The sequence below is a fragment of the Cupressus sempervirens genome, chromosome 1 (assembly GCF_028749045.1).
Source record: "Cupressus sempervirens isolate cs-2001-9-10 chromosome 1, ASM2874904v1, whole genome shotgun sequence".
Taxonomy (NCBI): Eukaryota; Viridiplantae; Streptophyta; class Pinopsida; order Cupressales; family Cupressaceae; genus Cupressus; species Cupressus sempervirens.
The window spans coordinates 322748262-322771259 of NC_143118.1; positions in this window are offsets into that span (position 1 = coordinate 322748262).

The following is a 22998-nucleotide window of genomic DNA, read 5'->3' on the forward strand; positions in this document are numbered from 1 at the left end:
AAGATTTAACTATGTTATTTTTGAGTCAAAGTCCTTGACCCATATTCAATGAGTATTGATTGAACATGAACCCATCTCTCATGAGAATAAATGGAACACTTAGCACTCATTGGATCTAGGTGATGCTCATAGGGGTGAAGCACCGAGACTTCTCGGGAGGTCATCCATCCCAATACTACTCCATCTTGAGCGCGCTTAACTACAGAGTTTCCTCCATGGTTAAACCCAAAGCTTGCAACCCCAATTGCAAAACCTTCAGCAAGTGTTGTGCCTTATGAACCATTCATTAGAAAGCCCCTTAAGCTCATCAATTGATAAGTAGGAGATAATTTCCACAGCAAGTCAAATTGTGATATTGCTATTAGGGTTTAACTGTGTGATTTTTGCATCTTATTGGATAGCACCTTACTACATCATTTGTAGATGTTGATGCAGACTATCAACTGTGATGATGTTTCCATCCATTATTTCTCATTCGATGTGAATTCTATTCTCCACCAAATATTTTCCCTTCTTTTCTAGTTATACAGGTGTAAGCATATAGAGTTATACTCCAAATAAGGGTGTCTTTGCAATCTTTGATATTACATCCTCAAGATAGGGATTTCTTAACCATATTCATTTTCATCGATCGCTGCAAATGTAATAGAACTACCATAATGTTTTGGTTTGTGCTTTCTAAATTACAGTGATCTTGTTTATATTGAGAATAAGGCATGAAGAGACATGGCCCTTCATGGGACATGTCTATTCATTAATTAGATAATTAATATAATAACAAATTTAATCATATATAAATATATATATATATATATATATATATATATATATATATATATATATATTGTAATTTATCTCATATAACAATAAACTTATATCTCATATATAATGAGCACATGCATATATATTAATTATCTCTAATACATAATTATATATTCATAGGTTCATCCGACTGAAGCTACCAAACATCAATATTCCTTGCTCAGATTTTGGCTCAAAATGAGTCTTGCATGGAGCTTTCATATTACCCTTCCATTCATCCATGCCATTGATTTCTAGAAGATAGTTCCATTTACATCTGAAACCTTTTAGGTCACATCTATTTGTCAATGTACAAATCTCGTGCCTTTAGCCTATAACTACATACCTTCATAGCTTGGTTTTATATTGAGCAATCCCATAATACTGATACGCACTTCCACTTGTTGTTGAGCACTTAGAAGGAAAACCTCCTGTTACTGTAGATACCTTTTGAGATCCTACTTTTATCAATTTGTGCAAGCTCCTTTATAATCATCGTGCTTGTGCTCATTCATGTGTTCTCTATTTCTATTTTTGGTATGGATGATGCTCTTCCACAGCCTCTAGATGCATTCTCTTCATTTGTGCATACCTCCATCATGAGTGCAAAGTTGTTCAAATCTTGTTGTTTTCTATCCTCGCTTGTTCCTCTTAAACATGATTTGATTCACAGACAGATAAAGTTATTTCTGGCACATATCATTTGATTCAAAACAAATATGAATGTAGTAACTTCTTGCAGCATGATATGGAACCATATTAATCATTCCTTCATTGTTCTGAAAAATAGTTTTCAAGGAATAGACCAACATGAGTTTAAATTTTATATTGTTCTGGTATAGTGTAGATTGCTCGCGTTATTTCCTTATTGAATGCTGATTGCATCTGTTTTCGTGGTGAACTAAACCCTTATGTTATGCAAATGTGAACATGAGCATAGACTAGATGCTTTTTGCTTGAGATTATGAGCAACATCAAAAATATATCGACCTCTTGGTGGTCTTTAGGATCATCTATCATTGAACATCTTAATTCTTATTGGAATTGCAAATTGAAATTCAAGTACAATATTGAAAATTCAAACTAGGAATATCCTCCTAGTCTTCTTAATTTGGTAGAGTCTCTTAGTAGAGACCATATTGGCGAAGCAAGAGACAAGTCGATATTTTTTTTATTCACACATGTTATGATAACCATCATCACCTCCATAGTACACAACGATCTTCTCACATCAGAGATCTGGTGACCCTCATTGTTACCTATTGGCATCTCTACAGAGGTTTTGTTTCCCTCCAACCATATATACCTTGGTTTTTAGTTTGTAGCTACTTATTTCAGCCATACATATTTGATTTTGTGGGGAGTTGTGTTCTACATCAATTATACATCTTTCACTGGCTACCAATAGTTGTCAAACTGAGAGACGTATTCCCCAAGTAAAACCTATATCCCCTAGTGCATAAGTTCGTGGGCTACATCATACTTTGATACATGTGATATTATTGCAATCAACACAAAAGCTACAATTTTTCATCAGCAATAGAACCACAATGTTATCAAAAGGCTAGGTTATTATTTTTTATGAAGCTCGGAGGAAATCAGCATTCACCATCAACATACTCAAGGAAAACGATAGGACTAGTCTATCGGAAAAGATCCCTTCAATCCAAACAGCCTTGATCCTTATGTACTTCCCAACGCAAATCAGCATTGGTACTCCAAGTTGAATATTAGTCTCAACATTACAAAATGTGTTTATCTTAAGAATCATAGCTATTTCCATCCGAGCATGTATTGTGTTTTCCCATTATTTTCCTCTTGATGCATACTTGAGGTTTTTCAATCATTTGCATGCACCAGTCATCCCAAGAAGGCAAGCCTGGGTCTTAAGAATTCATTTGGGATCACCATGTCGATGTGGTGTAGCAACACCTTGATGTCATGAAGTCAACTTTGCACTTCCCAATGCAAATCGGCATTGGTACTCCAAGGTGAATATTGGCCTCAATGTTACAAAACTTGGTTATCTTAAGAAGTAGATATTTCCAACCTAGCATGTATTGTGTTTTGCCATTATTTTCCTCTTGATGCATACTCGGGGTTTTTCAATCATTTGCATGTACCAGTCATCCTAAGAAGGCAAGCCTAGGTCTTAAGAATTCATTTAGGATCACCATGTCGACGTGGTGCAACAACACCTTGATCACATGAAGTCAACTTTACTCCTTGGAAATAATTTTGAAATATTCTTTAGGTTTTGTATTGTTCTAAGTTGTCATAATGTCCTAAGGACCATTGTTAAATATATTCAAGTCATCCTATAAGGCTTTTTATGCCAATTGTGTCATACAAACCTATACGGTCATGATTGGGTCAAAATTGGTCAAATTACTCCAATTGTGTTCCAAGGGAGTGGAAATGTTGCATTTGGCCTGATATAAACTATTTGGAAATGTATTAAGGAAAAGATTTATGTTTGTAATCAATTTATTAGAAAATGCAAACAATTGCCAAAATTGCAAAATGTGCAATGACAGCTTTTTGCAACCTTTTATTCAATATGTGCAATTTGTAACTTCGAACATCCAATCATTCAAAAAAAAATTGGAATCAACTCGAAATGATGTAATAAGGCATTTAAAGTCTCTATGAATAGAATCTAGAGGTTGGACGTCAATTTGGGTAGAATATCAAGAAGAATTACTTGTCGGTTTCCTGATTTTACACATTTTTCCCTAACTTTAGGTTTGGTACAGACTTTTTGAAAACTATATGGACACCATAACTACATGGAATGATAGAGGAAGGAGTTAAGAGATGTTTGATCACCTAAATTAATAATGTTGTGTAAATTTGAGAGGTTTAGGCACTAACCCCCCCTTGAATGCATGGTTTGGTAATTAATTTAATTGTCCATGACCTTGGTTTGGTTAGGTTGTCATTTTGATGCACTTTCTTTTCAGATGTTGGTTGCATAAGTCCCAGTTTGAGGCATTCAAAATTTGGTTGGAATCAATTGGAAATGATGTAATAAGGCATTTAAAGTCTTTATGGATAGAGCCCAAAGGTTGAATATCTATTTAGGTAGAATATCAAGAAGAATTACTTATCGGTTTCCTGATTTTACACATATTTCCTTGTCTTTAGGTTTGGTACAGACTTCTTGAAAACTATATGGACACCATAAGTACATGGAATGATAGAGGAAGGAGTTAAAAAAAGTTTGGTCATGTCAATGAGTAATGTTGTGTAAATTTGAGAGGTTTAGGCACTAATAACCCCTTGAATACATGGTTTGGTAATGATTTAATTGTCCATGACCTTGGTTTGGTTGGGTTGAGTCCTTTTGATGCACTTTCTTTTTAGTTGTTTCATCCGCTAGACCATTCCTTAAATACTTGAGGCTAAATGAGTATAATTTGGCCCCAAAGCAACTACGTACTCATTTCCAAACGAACCAAAGTCACGCTTAGTTCTCCTTGTAGGATTCCTCAAAGGATGCATACAAAAATGTTTCCCTTTGTTGCCCTCTTTTTAAAGATTCCTTTGGCTCAAGAAGATGATAATAATTGGCTCAAACATGAAGATAATAATGCTTGGCTCATTTATAATGTCCACCTAATATGTCCATTACACATCAAAAATAGAGAATGAATGTCAATGCATTGTGCACTACACTATGGGTTCCATTGCTTCTCTCTTTTGTGCCAATGGACATGGGTATACGAGTCAATGAATGCCACTAGCAAAAAGTTTGTTCAACCAAGAAGAACTAGATTGCAACATTTAATTCTCCCAATGAGCTTAATGATGTTGTCACTTAAATCATTCATAATTAAAAATAACACTTTGCATTCATCAAACATAAATAGCCTTTAGCAATATTATTTTTGTATACAACAGAAACATGGGATAATACAAAAGATGCAATAATAGCTATAAGTATCTACCATGAGAATAGTCTGAAGGAAAATTGATTAGTGTCATTGTATCATATAAAGGGAAGTCATTAGCAACGTCACCTTCGAGAATAAGGTGAATGTTGAGAAACCTTTTTGGTAGCCCATATATTGATCGTTATCATGTCTTCTCATATCAAGTCCTATTGGCTATCCCTTGCTTGAGGTTAATTTGATCTCTTGGTCCATTGACCTCACATTGAAAAGGAATGGAAATTTAGACAAGTTCTTCTTGCGCATTATCATGAGACACCAACATTGGGCCACTCTTTTCTAATTTATGTTTCCTCAATTTGCATTACCAGTATGTGAGAAACCTCGTATATATATCAATCTCTCGATGGTCTTCAAGATCATCTAGCATTGATCATCTTATTTCTTATTCATAGTTACAAGTTGGAATTCCATTGGGAGAATGCAAGTTCAAACTTAGAATATTTACCTTAGTCTATTTTATTTTTAATTTGGTATAGTCTCTTTATAGAGACCATATTGGCCAAAGAAAAGAAAAATCGATATTTTGCTAATTCACACATGTTTGTGATAAACATCAACACCTTCATAATATAAAAAGATTTGCTCATATCAGCAATGTGGCAGTCCTCATATAAGCATCAGAAATGATAAGAATGATTGGTTCATATGAGCATCAAAATGATAATGCCCAAGTTATGTGACAGACTATTTTTTATGATTGTGAATGCAAATTAATAATATTGTGTAAATTTGAGATATTTAGGCACTAAAAACCCCTTGACTACATAGTTTGGTGATGAATTCTAAATGTGTGTGCCCCTAGTTTAATTGGGTTAAGACATTTTAAGGAACTTTCTTTGTACGTGCCCAAATTAGGCCTTTCAACAGCAATACAAATCAATCATAAAGCCACTTATTCCAAAGAAACCCTAGCCAAGTTTATATATGTTGTAAAATACCACATACAAAATCCTAAAATGCTCTTAGTTTCTATTTATGACGTGCGTGAAAAGTTATTCCCAATATACCTCATTTTTTACTCACTTTTAGGCCTTGAAAATGCAAATAAGCCATAATATGTGAAAAGTTATGCCCAATATACCTCATTTTTTACTCACTTTCAAGTTGGTTGTACAAGTCCCAAAATAGCATCATGGACAACTTTCATTTTGTGCCTAAACCGAATACACTATAATTTATTGCTTGAAAGCCTCTTGCATAGGTCTAATAAGCCTAAATGAGCAAATTGAAGGAAGTGCCATAGAAATTGTTGGAAATATAAGAGTAACTGAGAGGGGAGGGGTGAATTAGTTACCACTAAAATAAATCTCAGATCCCTTAGATGTTAGTACAAAAATAAACTCTGAAAATTGAACTTTGTTGATGCTCGGCAAACACACAAAAATGGTATAACTCGGTAAACATTGAAAATGCTTGGCAAATAGTTAACATGAAAATCTTAAGATATTATCTGTGATTACCATTACTTTAACTTGGTTGCAAACACATAAAGAAATAGCATGAACACATTGGACACCAAGATTTAACATGGAAACCCAATTTGGGAAAAACCACCAATTGCAACTAGTTACTAATTTTCACTCTTTTGAAGTGAGCCCTGTTAGGAGCCAACCATGTTAAAGGTTACAAAGCACACTAACTCAGAAACGAATTTCATCTCCTTAATAATTAATATTCATCTCCTTAGTTGCCTAAAACCAACACACAAATCAATTGAACTTAATAATTTTCACTCTCCTAAAGTGAGCCCTGTTAGGAGCCAACCTTGTTAAGTGGGAGTTTTGTATTCAACATCAAGATACTTACAACCTAAATCATTGATAGTTGCCAGATGTAATCTCATAAGTCCTTGCCATTGTTTCATCAAAGACAATACTAACTTCAATGCTTGAGTGAGCTCGGCATATACTGACTGGTAATGATATGACATTTTGTATAACATCAAAGACAATACGTAATTAATCAATTGTTTCAACAATATCCCTCTTTGGCATTGATGGCAACACAACATGTCATAATACGATGAAATTTTGGAGCAAGAATAAAGTGAGGAACATAATATAATGAAATTTTGGAGCCCTATTAGGAGCCAACCCTGTTAAAGGTCACAAAACACACTAACTCAGAAACAATTTTCATCTCCTTAATAATTAATATTCATCTCCTTAGATGGCTAGAACCAACACACAAATCAATTGAACTTAATATGCCAAAACAAGAAAATCCTTTTTTAGCCGAACCTGCTCGGTAGGCACTAACTCATAAACTATGTTACCTTGTTAACTGAGTGAACTCGGCCAACACTACATACTCGCAAAGTTCCTTTAGTAACCGAGTGAGCTCAGTTAACACTAGTTCCATCCAACATTTCTTTCATTACCCAAGTGAGCTTAGTTAACACTCATCTTCCACAAACTTTCCTTTGGTGCTTGAATGAGCTCGGTTGACACTATCTAATGAACCAAGCAAGCTCTGGAATGCTCAATAGACATAGAGAATTATCTTCAATGCCCGAGTGAGCTTGACATATACTGACTGGTAATGATATGACATTTTGTGTAACATCAAAGAGAATACACAATTAATCAATTGTTTCAACAATCTCCCTCTTTGGCATTGATGGCAACACATGTCATAATACAATGAAATTTTGGAGCAAGAATAAAGTAAGGAACATATCCTTAGTTTCATTCTGATACTTACAACTTGAATCACTAATAGTTGTTAGATGTTATCTCATAAGTCCTTGCCATGCTGCAAAATTCTTTCTGTTCAACCTAGGAATCTCTCTTTTGTAAGACATCCTGATCTTTAGCTTAGGTCCTTGAAACCTTCTCTACAAGCACCAAAAGATCCAATACCAATTATTGGAAATATAAGAGGAGTAACTGAGAGGGGAGGGGTGAATCAGTTACCACTAAAATAAATCCCATATCCCGTAGATGCTAGTGAAAAAATAAAATCTGAAAACTAAACTTTGTTGATGCTTGACAAACACACAAAAATGTTGTAACTTGGTAAACACTAAAAATGCTTGGCAAATACTTAACATGAAAATCTTAAGATGTTATCTATGATTACCATTACTTTAACTTAGTCGCAAACACATAAAAGAAATAGCATGAACACATTTGACACCAAGATTTAACGTGGAAACCCAATTTGGGAAAAACCACCAATAAGCAACTAGTTATTGATTTTCACTCTTCTGAAGTGAGCCCCGTTAGGAGCCAACCCTATTAAAGGGTACAAAACACACTAACTTAGAAATGATTTTCATCTCCTTAATAATTAATATTCATCTCCTTAGTCGACTAGAACCAACACACAAATCAATTGAACTTAATAATTTTCACTCTTCTAAAGTAAGCCCTGTTAGGAGTCAACCTTGTTAAGTGGGAGTTTTGTATTCAGCATCAAGATACTTACAACTTGAATCACTAATAGTTTCTAGATGTAATCTCATAAGTCCTTGCCATACTGCAAAATTATCTCTATTCAACCTGAAATCTCTCTTCTGTAAGACATCCTGATCTTTAGCTTAGGTCCTTGAAAGCTTCTCTGCAAGCACCAAAAGCTTTGATACCAATTGTTGGAAATATAAGAGGAGTAACTGGGAGGGGAAGGGTGAATCAATTACCACTAAAATAAATCCCACATCCCTTAAATGTCAGTACAAAAATAAACTCTGAAAACTAAACTTTGTTGATGCTCAACAAACACACAAAAATGTTGTAACTCGGTAAACATTGAAAATGTTCGACAAATACTTAACATGAAAATCTTAAGATGTTATCCATGATTACCATTACTTTAACTTAGTTGCAAACACATAAAAGAAATAGCATGAACACATTTGACACCAAGATTTAACATGGAAACCCAATTTGGGAAAAACCACCAATTGCAACTAGTTACTAATTTTCACTATTCTGAAGTAAGCCCTGTTAGGAGCCAATCCTGTTAAAGGTTACAAAACACACTAACCTAGAAATGATTTTCATATCCTTAATAATTAATATTCATCTCTTTAGTTGGCTAGAAGCAACACACAAATCAATTGAACTTAATATGCCAAAACAAGAAAATTCTTTGTTAGCTAACCCTACTCAGTAGACACTAACTCAGAAATGATTTTCCCTTGTTAACCGAGTGAACTCGGTCAACACTGCATACTTGCCAAGTTCCTTTGGTAACTGAGTGAGCTCAGTTAACACTAGTTCCATCCAACATTTCTTTCATTAACGGAGTGAGCTTGGTTAACACTCATCTTTCGCAGACTTTCTTTTGGTGCCCGAGTGAGCTTGGTTGACACTGTCTTCTAAAGTCGAACTAAGCAAGCTCTGGAACACTCAGTAGACACAAAGAACTATCTTCAATACCCAAGTGAGCTCGACATATACTAACTGGTAATGATATGACATTTTGTGTAACCTTAAAGACAATGCACAATTAATCAATTGTTTCAGCAAGAAATTACTTTTGGGTGTGTGTTTAATGTTGTTGTTGGGTGTATGAGGTCCCTTTTTGCATAAAACATTCTAATATTAATGTTTTCAAGTAATGGTTGGTTATTTCCTTATGTTGCCTTGTGTAGCCAACAAAGTAGGATGTCAATGTGAAGATGAGTTTAAAGTTTTGCGAGAGGTATAGATCCATTGAAGAGAGATATGTTTACAAGTTTTTCTACTTGATCCCTTACTATCACAGTGTATTTTCTCATTGGAAACCAAAGGCTTCGAAGTTTGTGGAAAAATGTTATAGAAATTTCATTTGCTCCTCTTGATGAGATATTTTAATCATTCTAACAACGTAAATCTTAATTTGGGGAATCTATTAACTTAGTCCCTACGTATATCACAATAAGCATTTTAATCAAGTGTACGCTCCATATCCATCATTGCCAATCAAAATTGTAGAAGCATAAACATATCCAAAGGGGTAAGATCATAGATCACACAGTGATTTTGGTGAGGAAGGGGCACATGCAGAGAGGTCTAGTTCGTACACATCCTAGATACACAAAATGACTAGATCCAACATTCATCACATACATAATGAGAAAATCCAACATCCATTACATAAATAATAACTAGCTCATATAGGCATAAAAAATAATATGAATGGTTGGCTCATACAAGCATCAAAATGATAATACCCAATGGCCCTTACAAGCACCAAAAGTATTATAATAATCGGCTCAAATTAGCATCGTGAAAATAATAATGCTTGGCTCATATATAATGTCCACCTTACACATGTCCATAACACATCGAAGATAGAGAAGGAATGTCAATGCATTATGAACTAAATTGTGGTCCTATTCCTTCCCCTGTGTTTTGCACCAATGGACATGGGAAGAGGAGTCAATGAATACCACTAGCAAAATCTTTGTTCGACCAAGAAGAAGTAACTTCTAACATTTAATCCTTTTGATGACCTTTGTGACATTATCACTTAGATTAATAAGAATTTCAAATAACATTTTGCATTGATCAAACTAGGTCTATATTGCAGTGATACAACCATTCTAATAAAAATGCTATTCTTATGGTTATGTTAATGCCAGAGTAACCATAAATCAAGCCATTATTAAATCAAAGGAGGGATAGCCTTGGAAAACTTTTACCTTCTTGAAGAAGGGAAACATGGGCTAATTCAAAAGATGTAATAGCAGCTATATGCATCCACCATAAAAATAGTCTAACAAAAAACTCACAAGTGTTTCGCTATCCTATATGGGATAGGCATTGGAAACTTCACCTTCGTGAATAAGGTGAACATTGACCAATCGGTCCAGTAGCCCAAAGATTGATCATTATCATGTCCTCTCCTATCAAGTCCTCTTAGCTATCTCTTTCTTGAGGTCAATTTGATGTTTGTGGACCATTGACCTTGCATTAGAAAGTGATAGATCTTCAGGTAGGCTCTCCCTACACATTATTAGGAGACACTAACATTGGACCACTCTTTTCTAATTTACACTTTTCCAACTTAAGACACTTGTATGTGAGCAACCTCCTAAATATATTGACCTTCTTGGTGGTCTTCAGGATCATCTATTATTGATCATCTTAATTCTTATTTGGAATTGCAAGTTGGAATTCAATTACCTGCGATATCCTCCTAGTCTTCTTAATTTGGTAGTCTCTTAATAGAGACCATATTGGCGAAGCAAGCGACAAGTCAAAATATTTTTTACTCACACATTTTTTTATAACCATCATTACCTCTATAGTACAAAATAATCTGCTCATATCAAAGATGTGGTGACCTTCATTGTTGCCTATTGGCATCTCTACAGTGGTTTTGTTTCCCTTCAACCATACACACCTTGGTTTTAGTTTGTGGCTACTTGATTGAGCCATATATATTTAATTGTGTTGGGAGTTGTGTTCTACCACAATTATATATCTTTCACTAGCTATCTATAGTAGCGAAACTAAGTGATACATATTTCCCAAGCAAAACCTATATCCCTTAGTGCACGTGGTTGTGGGCTACATCATACTTTGTTTATGTGAAATTATTACAATCAACATAAAAGCTACAATTTTTCATCAGCAACAAAACTACAAAGTTATCGAAAAGCTGGGTTATTATTTTTAATGAAGCTCAGAGGAAATTTAGAATTTAATAATAAATAAATAAATAAAATAAGTTAATTATAAAAATAATATAACATAATATATTGATATAATAGTAATGAAATTACAAGTATAAATATAAATATATAAAAAATGCTAATAGATAAATAATGAATAATAATAAATAAGTACTAATTAATTCATAAAGTCTAGCAATTCAAACATTTTTGGTACATAGTTCTTAAATATTATATTTAATAAATAATTAAACATACAAACTATATATATATATATATATATATATATATTTATTTATTTATTTATTTTTTTTTTATCATATATTAATAAATCATTATTTTATATTACCATTTATTATAATATAAATATGATCACAATATAAAAATATGAATATTTAAATATAAATAACAAACAAATATAAAACATAGATTTAAATGATTTTAAGTTTAAGAAGAGGAATGGCAAATCAATTACAATAAAGAACGAATAAGAAATGAATAATTAATAGTCACGAGTCTCACGACTAATGGTCACGATCCTTTCCTGCATGGAATGTATAGTGTGGTTAATATCGAGGAGTAAAGGGAAGGGGTATGGATGAAGTGGAAACAGATAAGGAAGAAAAAAAAGATAGAAAATGACTTATCAGGCATGGTTGATACATGACGAACAGAGGCAGAAACAGATTTATCACTGTCAAAGACACATACACAACACTCAGGAACTACTACAGGGAGAAGTATGGAATATGGACTGCAAAAAATCTTATAATAATTAAGAGATCATCAATGGAAGGAGCATTAAACTAGTAATGTCGCAAAGAGAACTCATTATAAAAGACTACATCCAAGGCATTCAAACTGCTTCCACATTCAGCTTCCTAGTCAAGTTCAACTCAGCAAACAGGAGATCATAGTTTTAACAGAGAATTATTAATCACTCTATAGATACAAACCAAGTCAAGAAGAATTGACGCCGGCCAGGAACATATCATTATAGGTATTTAAAAGCTCATTTTTCAGAAGGGAAAGAAACATGTAAGGAATCTCATTCAGTACAAGGAAAATATTAAGAAGCAAATAAAGGGATCAAACTGTAAGTCTAAAATGAAGTAGAAGAAAGTATCAACCAATATAAAGGATACATTTTTTTCTAAAACAAATACAACAATGGATAGAAAGAGCAATCATATATCAAAGGAAGAGCTTTCAGATTAAGCAAGAGGAAACTACCATACCATCAAATCAATTTATCAGAACTTGCAACATCAATTGATAAGTTTTGTGTATGATAAATCAATATCAAAGATAACAGTGATAAGGATGAGATCTAATCTATATTTTCCTAGAAATCTCATAAATATCTATTCATTGACAATAATATAAATCTATGAATACCCTCGGATTGTAGAATTCAAAGTAGTTGTCTTTAATTTCTAGAGCCAACCAGGAGAGGGAACATTACAGAAATCAGGATTTACCATCAACATCCTAAAGGACAACGATACGACTAGTCTATTGAAAAATCTCCCTTCACAAATCATACAGCCTTGATCCTTCAGCACTTCCCAATGCAAATCAACATTGGTACTCAAAGGTGAATATTGGCCTCAATGTCACAAAACTTGTTTATCTTAAGATTTGTAGATATTTCCATCCGAGCCTGTATTGTGTTTTGTCATTATTTTCCTCTTGATGCATACTTGGGGTTTTTCAATCATTTGCATTCACCAGTCATCCCTAGAGCCAAGCCTTGGTCTTAAGGATTCAATTCTGATCACCATGTTGATGTGGTGCAGCAACACCTTGATCACATGAAGTCAACTTTATGCCTTGGAAATGCTTTTGTCATAGTCCTTTGTTTTTGTATTATTCCAAGTTGACATAATGTCCTAAGGACCACTGTTTAATTTTTTCAAGTCATCTTGTATATGCCAATTGTGTCATACAAACCTATATGGTCATGATCAACATTGGTCAAATAACTCCAGTTGTGATCCAAGGGAGTGGAAATGTTGTATTTTTCCTAACATAAATTATTTGGACATGTATTAGGGGTAAGATTTAACTTTGTACTCAAGTTGCTAGAAAATGCAAAAAAATGACAAAATTGCCAAAATTACAATGATAACTTTTGCAACATTTTATGTAAAATGTGCAACTCATAACTTCCAACAAAAAATCATTCAAAGTTTGGTTGGAATCAACTAGAGATGATGTAATAATGTAGCTAGAGTCTCTATATATCGAGCCCAGAGGTTGGATGTCAATTCGGGTAGAATATCAATTAGAATTACCTATGGATTTTCTCATTTTACAGGTTTTTCCCTAACTTTAGGTTTGGCACAGACTTCTAGAAAACTATATGGACACCATATCTACATGGAATGATAGAGGAAAGAGTTAAGAGAAGTTTGGTCTTGTAAACCTTATTCATTTTCAGGTTGGTTATACAAGTCCCAAAATAACATCTTGAACAACTTTCATTTTGTGCCTGAGCCCAATACTCTATAATTTATTGCTTGAAATCCTCTTGGATAGGTCTAATAAGCCTAAATGACCATATTGAAGGAACTGTCATGGAAATTACTATTGGGTGTGTGTTTAATGTTGTTTTTGGGTATTTGAGGTCCCTTTGTGCATAAAACATTCTAAGATTAATGATTCAAAGTAATGGTTGGCTATTTCCTTATGTGTCCTTGTGTAGCCAACAAGGTAGGATGTCATTTTGAAGAAGAGATTAAAGTTTTGCGAGAGGTATAAATCCATTGAAGAGAGATATGTTTAAAAGTTTTTCTATGATCCCTTACTATCATAGTGTATTTGCTCGTTGGAAATCAAAGGCTTCACAATTTATAGAAAGTTCATTCTCTCCTCTTGATGAGATATTTTAATCTCTCTAACAGCGTGAATCTTAATTTGGGGAATCTATTAACTTAGTCCCTGCGTATATCCTGATAAGCATTTTAATCAAGTGTATGCTCCATATCCATCATTGCCAATCAGAATTGTAGAAGCATAAACATAACCAAAGGGGTAAGATTATAGATCACACACAATGATTTTCTCGAGCATAGGTCACATGCAGAGAGGTCTAGTTCGTACACATCCTAGATACACAAAATGACTAGATCCAACATTCACCACATACATAATGAGCAAATCCAACATCCATCACATAAATAATAAACAACTCATTTAGGCATCAAAAATAATATGAATGATTGGATCATACGAGCATCAAAATGATAATAGCCAATGGCCCTTATGAGCATCAAAAGGATAATAATAATCGGCTCAAATTAGGATAGTGAAAATAATAATGCTTGGCTCATATATAATGTCCACCTCACACATGTCCATAACACATCAAATATAGAGACGAAATGTCAATGCTTTACGCACTAGACCGTGGTTCTTATTCCTTCCCCTCTATTCTGCACTAATAGACATGGGAAGAGGAGTCAATGAATGTCACTAGCAAAATCTTTGTCTGACCAAGAAGAAGTAACTTCTGACATTTAATCCTCTTGATGACCCTTGTGACATTATTGATTAGATTAGTCACAATTTCAAATAATATTCCGCATTGATCAAACAAGGTCTATATCACTATCGTACAACCATTCTAATAAAAATGCTCTACTTATGGTTATGTTAATGCTAAGGTAACCACATATCAAGCCATTATTAAATCAAAGGAGGGATAGCCTTTGAAAATCTTTTACCTTCCTGAAGAAGGGTAACGTAGGCTAGTACAAAAGATGTAATAGAAGCTATAGGCATCCACCATAAATAATAGTCTAACAGAAAACTTACAAGTGTTTCCTATCATATATGGGGTTGACATTGGAAAACTTCACCTTTGCGAATCAAGTGAACATTGACCACTCGGTCCACTAGCCCAAAGATTGATCATTATCATGTCCTCTCCTATCAAGTCCTCTTAGCTATCTCTTTCTTGAGGTCAATTTGATCTTTGTGGACCATTGACCTTGCATTAGATATTCAAGTAGGCTCTCTCTGCACATGATTAGGAGACACTAACATTGAACCACTCTTTTCTAATTTACGCTTTTTCCAACTTACAACACGTGTATGTGAGCAACCTTGTATATATATTGACCTCTTGGTGGTCTTCAGGATCATCTATCATTGATCATCTTAATTCTTATTTCGAATTGCTAGTTAGAATTCAATTAGGAGATTGCAAGTACAAACCTACAATATCCTCCCAGTCTTGTTAATTTGGTAGTCTCTTGATAGAGACCATACTGGTGAAGCAAGAGGCATGTCGATATTTTTATTTTTCACACAATTTCTTACAGCCATCATCACCTCCATAGTACACAACAATCTGCTCATATCAAAGATGTGGTGACCCTCATTGTTCCTATTGGCATCTCTACAAAGGTTTTGTTTCCCTTCAACCTTACATACATTGGTTTTAGCTTGTGGCTACTTAAACCAGTCGTATATGTTAGATTGTGTTGGGAATTGTGTTCCACCACAATTATACATCTTTTGCTAGCTTTCTATACTAGTAAAATCTATTTCCCTTAGCGTATGAGGTTGTGGTCTACACCATACTTTGATAAATGTGACATTATTGCAATCAACAAAAAAGGTACAATTTTTCATCAATAACAAAATTACAAAGTTATCAAAAAGCTTTGTTATTATTTTTAATGAAGCTTCGAGGAAATTTAGAGTTTAATAATAAATATTAAAAATAAATAAGTTAATTATAAAAATAATATAACATAATATATTGATATAATAGTAATGAAATTACAAGCATAAATATAAATTTAAAAAAAATGCCAATAGATAAATAATGAATAATAATAAATAAGAACTAATTATTTCATAATAGTCTAGCAATTCCAAAGTAACGAGAATCGGAATCACCAAGGCTGAATCAAATCACAAATCGGCCATGAATCGAAATTGAATCAGCTATCAATCAGTAAATTTTCAAAACCCTTGAAATTTAGAGATTTTAACAGTTTAAAACTTATTTCATGCACCCTTTATTGAATATAAACACACTATAACATCATCAAATAGAATCTAACATACATAAACAAGGAATATAAATGATAAATCCATCATGTAGTGCCTCTCCCATTTGACTTTTGTAAGTCGTCCTGATGGATGCACCCTTGCTGATCTTTTGTTGTGATGGATCATGATTGTGACCCTGAGTGGTCTACACCATTGAGGTGTTTAGATTTATGTTTCTATATCATTTGCCTTGATTATGCTTTTGACTGATCTTTGAGATTATGATGTGATTTTTGGTTCACTGAGGTTTGTGCCAGTGGTTACCAAGATCGATGTGGTATCATGAGGTTGTTCTATGATTACCCTGAGATGTGTGCAGAGATTGCACTGTGTACTATTACCATGCTACACTGGACTGGGTTCATGTAGCGATGGTTAGTCATGTTTATGACTGTGTTTGCTTATGTGCTTTAAATGCCTTTTTAATGCAAAGTAATAAATCATTATTAAATGCTTAAGTAATTAGAATGGATTGTTCTTGTTGGATTATTTGGTTATTTGTTGCAGGCATTTACCTTGTTATATTTCTGATTAGAGAGATATTTGTTACTCATGTGATGTTTTACATTTGAGATGACCTGAGGGTCAAATGTTACTCTTTGATTCTAGTATCATGGATTTTAGACTACTATGTTGTTCAGTTAATCATATTGCATGATGATGCCATTTTGAGATGACAGTGTGTTTTATGATGTTATCTGGCCATCTGGTATTTGGACATACCTCTGATTATGCTATGTGATGGATTTAATGCTATGGTTATTTACTTCATTCCTGCGTTGTTATGCTTTATGCGAACGTGAGTGATGTAAATAGATTATTTTAATCTAATTAAATAAATGGTTAAATTAAGTGATTTAATGCATTATTGCTTCAGCTATGTTATTATATGCAATTGCACTTGATCGTGTTGTTTAGTGTGCAGGATTATATCCCTGGTAGTGGCACTTGGAGTTAGTGATTCAGCCATTCATATTTTGCCAATGTCGCCTTTGTATGGTCGACGTATCCTTAATTAAATGTTTAAATTAAACTTTTCGGTGATTATTAAATCCGAACTCATTTGCATTATGTGATTAGACCAGTAAGTGTGTCTCTGCATTTAGAGGTTCGCATTGTCGCGAAAGTTATTAAGGAGGTTTATGTGTTTTTTGGGTTTTCAGGCTTTTAATTGATTTATTTTATATTTCTGGCAGCTTTGCCATAGATGAATTCCTATTTATAGGAATAGCCTATTTTCGTTTGGGTCGATTTGGGGTTTAATTGGATTGGCTGGTTAAATGCCCTAATTGATTATTCACCCAAAAAGTGAATAAATATCCAAAAGGAATTTAATTCCTCACTTCTCACTTTCAAATTGGAAAGTTGGAGAGTAAAACCCAAAATCCTCTTCATGAGGATTTACTGTTTTGTTCGTTGTGGGAGCTACGGGCGTGGGATCGTCGCGAGGTTGGGCTCGTTGGATCCATCTCGGGAAAACCTTAGATTGCCGCAATTTTTAGCTACTTCTACGAGATATTTATTTTATGGTTCAGATTCCCGTTTTGCCCTTTTGGCTGTGAGGTAGGGCTTTCCTGTTTTATTGTTTCTGCTCTGTTTCTGCTTCTGTTTTTGGTAACCATTTGTTTGGAGGCTGAGAACTAGTGTTCCCCTCCGTTTCTGTATGCTAGTTCTACCCGGTTGGGCGGGTATGAACATTTCCCTGTTTTTTGGGATGAGGGTTTGGAATTTTACGTCGTTATGCTGGTCGTTTTTGCATACGATGTCTGATTTCATTTATTTTTGGATTTCTGGGGTTTTTGAACCCAAAGGCCAAATGGGTTTTAATTTTGAAGTTTTCCAAATTTTTGGGGTTTTTACCTCGTTTTGCGTGCCACCCTATTTTTTTGGGTTTTCTTGGCACAATGTGGATCATGGACTTGGATGATCCGTTTGGGTATCAGTCAGACTACTTTTGCACTTTTATGTTGCATTGGGATGTGTGTTGCATCCGTACTCCCGACGTTGTGCTCGGTTGAGTGATTTTATACCTGTTATGGTTTCTTTTGGACCTTTGCTTTTGTTCGTGAACGCTAGGATTCGTGTAGAATCCATACTCCCGGATTGAGGTCAGTTGAGTGAGTTCATGATGTTTGGTCTTGTTACATCATTGGGATGTATAGAATCCATACTCTCGGATTGAGGCCGATTGAGTGATTTCATGATGTATGGCTTTATTGGCTTTGGGATTCGTGTAGAATCCATCCTTCCCATGTTGCTTTCAGTTGGGTGTTTTTTTTGCATGGTGTTCTCATTCCTGTCCTTGTGTTATGATCTTCGTGATGGTGGTGCGCCACACATGAGTACGTACGCATACATTTGTCGAGTGACTTGTGAGGCTCAATCTTCTGTGGTACTTTCAGAAGTTATGATCATTGGGGTTGGGATGGGAGTATGCATGCCCACGGGCACTTGTCGTAGGATGAGCATGGGTAGGGTAGGGTAGCATATGGAGGGGGCTTCTATCCTGTAACCTAGTGACTACTTTCCGGTTGGCAGAGGAAGTTTTATATAAGTGATAATTAAATTAAAACTTTGGGTGGTAATAAATATAAGATAATTAAAATGTGTGGGTTGTGCGCCTTCCGTCGTGAAGAGTTGCTGCCCTAGGTTGTGCACCTTCTGTTGAGAAGAGTAGCTACCTTGGGTTGTGCGGCTTTCGTCGTGAAGAGTAGCTGCCCTAGGTTGTGTGCCTTCTGTTGAGAAGAGTAGCTGCCTATACTAGCTTGGGCTTGTCGATGCCAAGCAACTCTCCATGATGTCAGCCCCTACATAGTAGCCTATTGAGTGTCTGACCAGGACCTGTACTCCTTGCATTGTCTTAGATTCTTGGTTCAGCCATCATACTGTTTGGCGTGAGTGTTAGCCATGGATGTTGTGATTTTTGTGTGTTTGTGGTTGAATCATTATCTCCATCAGCACGACGGGTGTGGACCTACGGGTGCCATGTGGTTAGGAGGCATAGCTACCTTCACCACTGCTAGGGATCGGTGTACAGAGACGATCTTTTGTCCTAGTGAGACCGTTGCTGGATGTTTTCACTTGGTACTTCGGGTTTCGGAGTATGCTTTCTTGTGATTTATGCTTTCATTGGGATGCTTGTATATCATGTTTAGATGATGTTATTTTATTTGACGCATTCCCTTATTATGATGTTTAGCATATGATTAGATGCTGTGAATTGTTGTATTAGCATATCTGTTGCTTACTGTTGTTTAGCATGTGGTAGGTGATGTTATCTATTGTAGGATTATCTTATGCGTTATCACTAGCCTGTTAGATTTTCTTATGTTGTTTTTATGCATGTTTTAGTAGTAACGTCCCTATTACGACAGTACTGACGATCTGGTCGGTGGCTTGGGATGTTACGCGCGGGGGATGGCTAGGACCCACGATGGTCTTATGATGCTATTGACGGTTGGGAGGAACCGCGCACTTAGTTTGGTTGTTTTGTTCCTGAGATGTATTTATGTACATTGCGATGTTGCTTTTGTTCTTTGCAATGCTTACTTTTAGTGTGTTCTTTGTTGTTGTAGTTTAGATGGTTTGGTGTTCTTCATTCTGGGTTGTTCTTGCACTCGAGTGTTCATTCCTCGATTCGCGTGGATCCAGTACTCCTCGGTGTGGAGGTTCTTTTGTTGGTTTTTCCCCATTTTTGAGTTCTGAAAGTGTTTTTACTTTCTATGGGCGACATTTGTTTAGCATTGTGCGACACTGATAAAGTATCGCACACCCATAGAAAGAATGTCGCACGAGACTGTAAAGTGTCGCACGCATTACTAAAGAAGTTTCGTACGACACTGGAAGAGTGTCGCACGGCTTTATGAGAAATGTCGAGCGATACTTTTCCAGTATCGCACGTCTTCTTGAGAAGTGTCGCACTCAGTAAGGGAGAAGTGTCGCCCTCCCTTAGTAAAAAGTGTCACACGATTTTTGTGAAAAACCTGCGCGTGCCATCAGCGGGCACTTTTCTTCGTGATCAGATCTTTTGAGAGTGGTTTTGGATACCCTTTTGGGCATTCTTCGAGCCTATGTTGTTGCATTTTGAATTCGGGAAGTTTCTTTTGGAATTCAATTTTTGGGTTTCTGTTGTAGTCCTTCGGGGTTTGAAATATATCGTTTAAGTATAAGTTGACATATATTTTAATATATGCGACAAATCGTTTGAGATAGGTTTCAGACCTCTCAGAGATAAGTTATGGATTCTAGAAAATTTCAGGGCTTCAGAAATCCAGACTTAGCCAATTTTCAGGGCTCCAGGATTGCAGACTTAGCCAAATTTTGAGATTCTGCATTTTACCCCAGCTTGGTGTTTTGTTGATGAGTGGTCATTTCTTGTGCCCTCATCTTGTTGTTGTCGTTGTTGGCTTTGTTTGTGTGTGTCAGTTTGGTAGTGGCGTTCGGAGATTCATTGGTTGTCGGGATTGTGTTGAAGTCTTCCGTTGCGATCATTGTGATCCCTGTATAATGTTTTCATGTGCATGCATACTTGTAAAAAAAATATATATCTTGGCTTGATTTGAATCCTTGTTTCCAAGGATCTCCGGGCGGGGCATTACATATATAACATAATATATTGATATAATAGTAATGAAATTACAAGCATAAATATAAATTTTTTAAAAATGCCAATAGATAAATAATGAATAATAATAAATAAGAACTAATTATTTCATAATAGTTTAGCAATTCCAAAGTAACGAGAATCAGAAGCACCAAGGCTGAATCAAATCACAAATCGGCCATGAATTGAAATTGAATCAGCTATCAATCAGTAAATTTTCAAAACCCTTGAAATTTAGAGATTTTAACAGTTTAAAACTTATTTCATGCACCCTTTATTGAATATAAACACACTATAACATCATCAAATAGAATCTAACATACATAAACAAGGAATATAAATGATAAATCCATCACATATGTAAAATATAAATTTTAGCTTAAATAAATAGAAATCATAGGATCATAATGAGTCACGACATATATATATATATATATATATATATATATATATATATATATATATATATATATATATATATATATATATATATATATATATATATATATATATATATAGAATTATAAATGTTGTCAAATCATAAATGTATGTAAGATGAAGATCCATAATACCAATCACATCAAATCTTAAATGTATGTAACATGAAGATCTATGAAACATTTGCTTATCTGTAAACAAAATGAAAAGACAGGTCTATCTACTCTAGCTCTAGCTCAAGTCTATCTCTCACTTTCCCTCTTTTTTTGTCATACTCAACAAATAGAAGGCCTTCTAGAATTATAAGAAACAGAAATGTGAAAAAAAAATCATTCAAGAAGTTGTGTTTTTTAATGTTTTTAAGTTACCCAACTGGGCTTCTCGATTTTTCCAGCTAATTCATGACAATTCATGGCGATTCATGCCAACAAATCATCACTTTGATTCACTGATTCACAAAAAATTGCCTAGCTTGAATCGAATGACTAAATCGCGTGAATTGCATGAATTGCCGTGAATCTCGTTACTATGAGCAATTCACACATTTTTGGTACATAGTTCTAAAATATTATACATAATAAATAATTAAACATAAGTACTATATATATATATATATATATATATATATATATATATATATATATATATATATATCATTATTTTATCTTACCATTTATTATATTATTAAAATGATCACAATATAAAAATACGAATATTTAAATATAAATAACAAACAAATATAAAACATAGATTTATATGATTTTAAGTTTAAGAAGAGGAATGGTAAATCAATTATAATAAAGACCGAATAAGACATGAATAATTAATAGTCATGACTAATGGTCATGATCCTTTCCTGCATGGAATATATAGGTCGGTTAATATCGAGGAGTAAAGGGAAGCAGTATGGATGAAGTGGAGAAAAGGATACGGAAGAAAAAAACAATAGAAAACAACTTATCAGGCATGATTGATACATGAAGGCAAAAAAATATTTATCACTATCAAAGACGCATTCACAACACTTAGGAACTACTACAGGGAGAAACATGGAATATGGACTACAAAAGATTTTATAATAATTGAGTGATCATTGATGGATGGAGCATTAAAGTAGTAATGTCTGGCAAAGAGAATTCATTATAAAAGACTACAGCCAAGGCATTCAAACTGCTTACATATATTATATATACGAATGGTATCAATGAAGGACATTGAAGATTATATGATATTAAAATGACAGTGTTAGAATTAGGAAGGAAGCTTGGGACAAAGGTAATTACAACCAGCAAGTAGGAAGGGCGACAATTATAAGTTATGCATACTCAACGTTGAAACTAGTAACAAGGTTACCGCAAATAGAAAGGAAGACAGTGTCAAGAACAGGAAACATTTGATTGGTTGGTTATCATTACTTCCACATTCAGTTTCCTAGTCAAGTCCAACTCAGCAAATAGGAGATCGCAGTTTTAACAGAGAATTATTAATCACTCTATAGATATGAACCAAGTGAAGAATTGGCGCCAGCC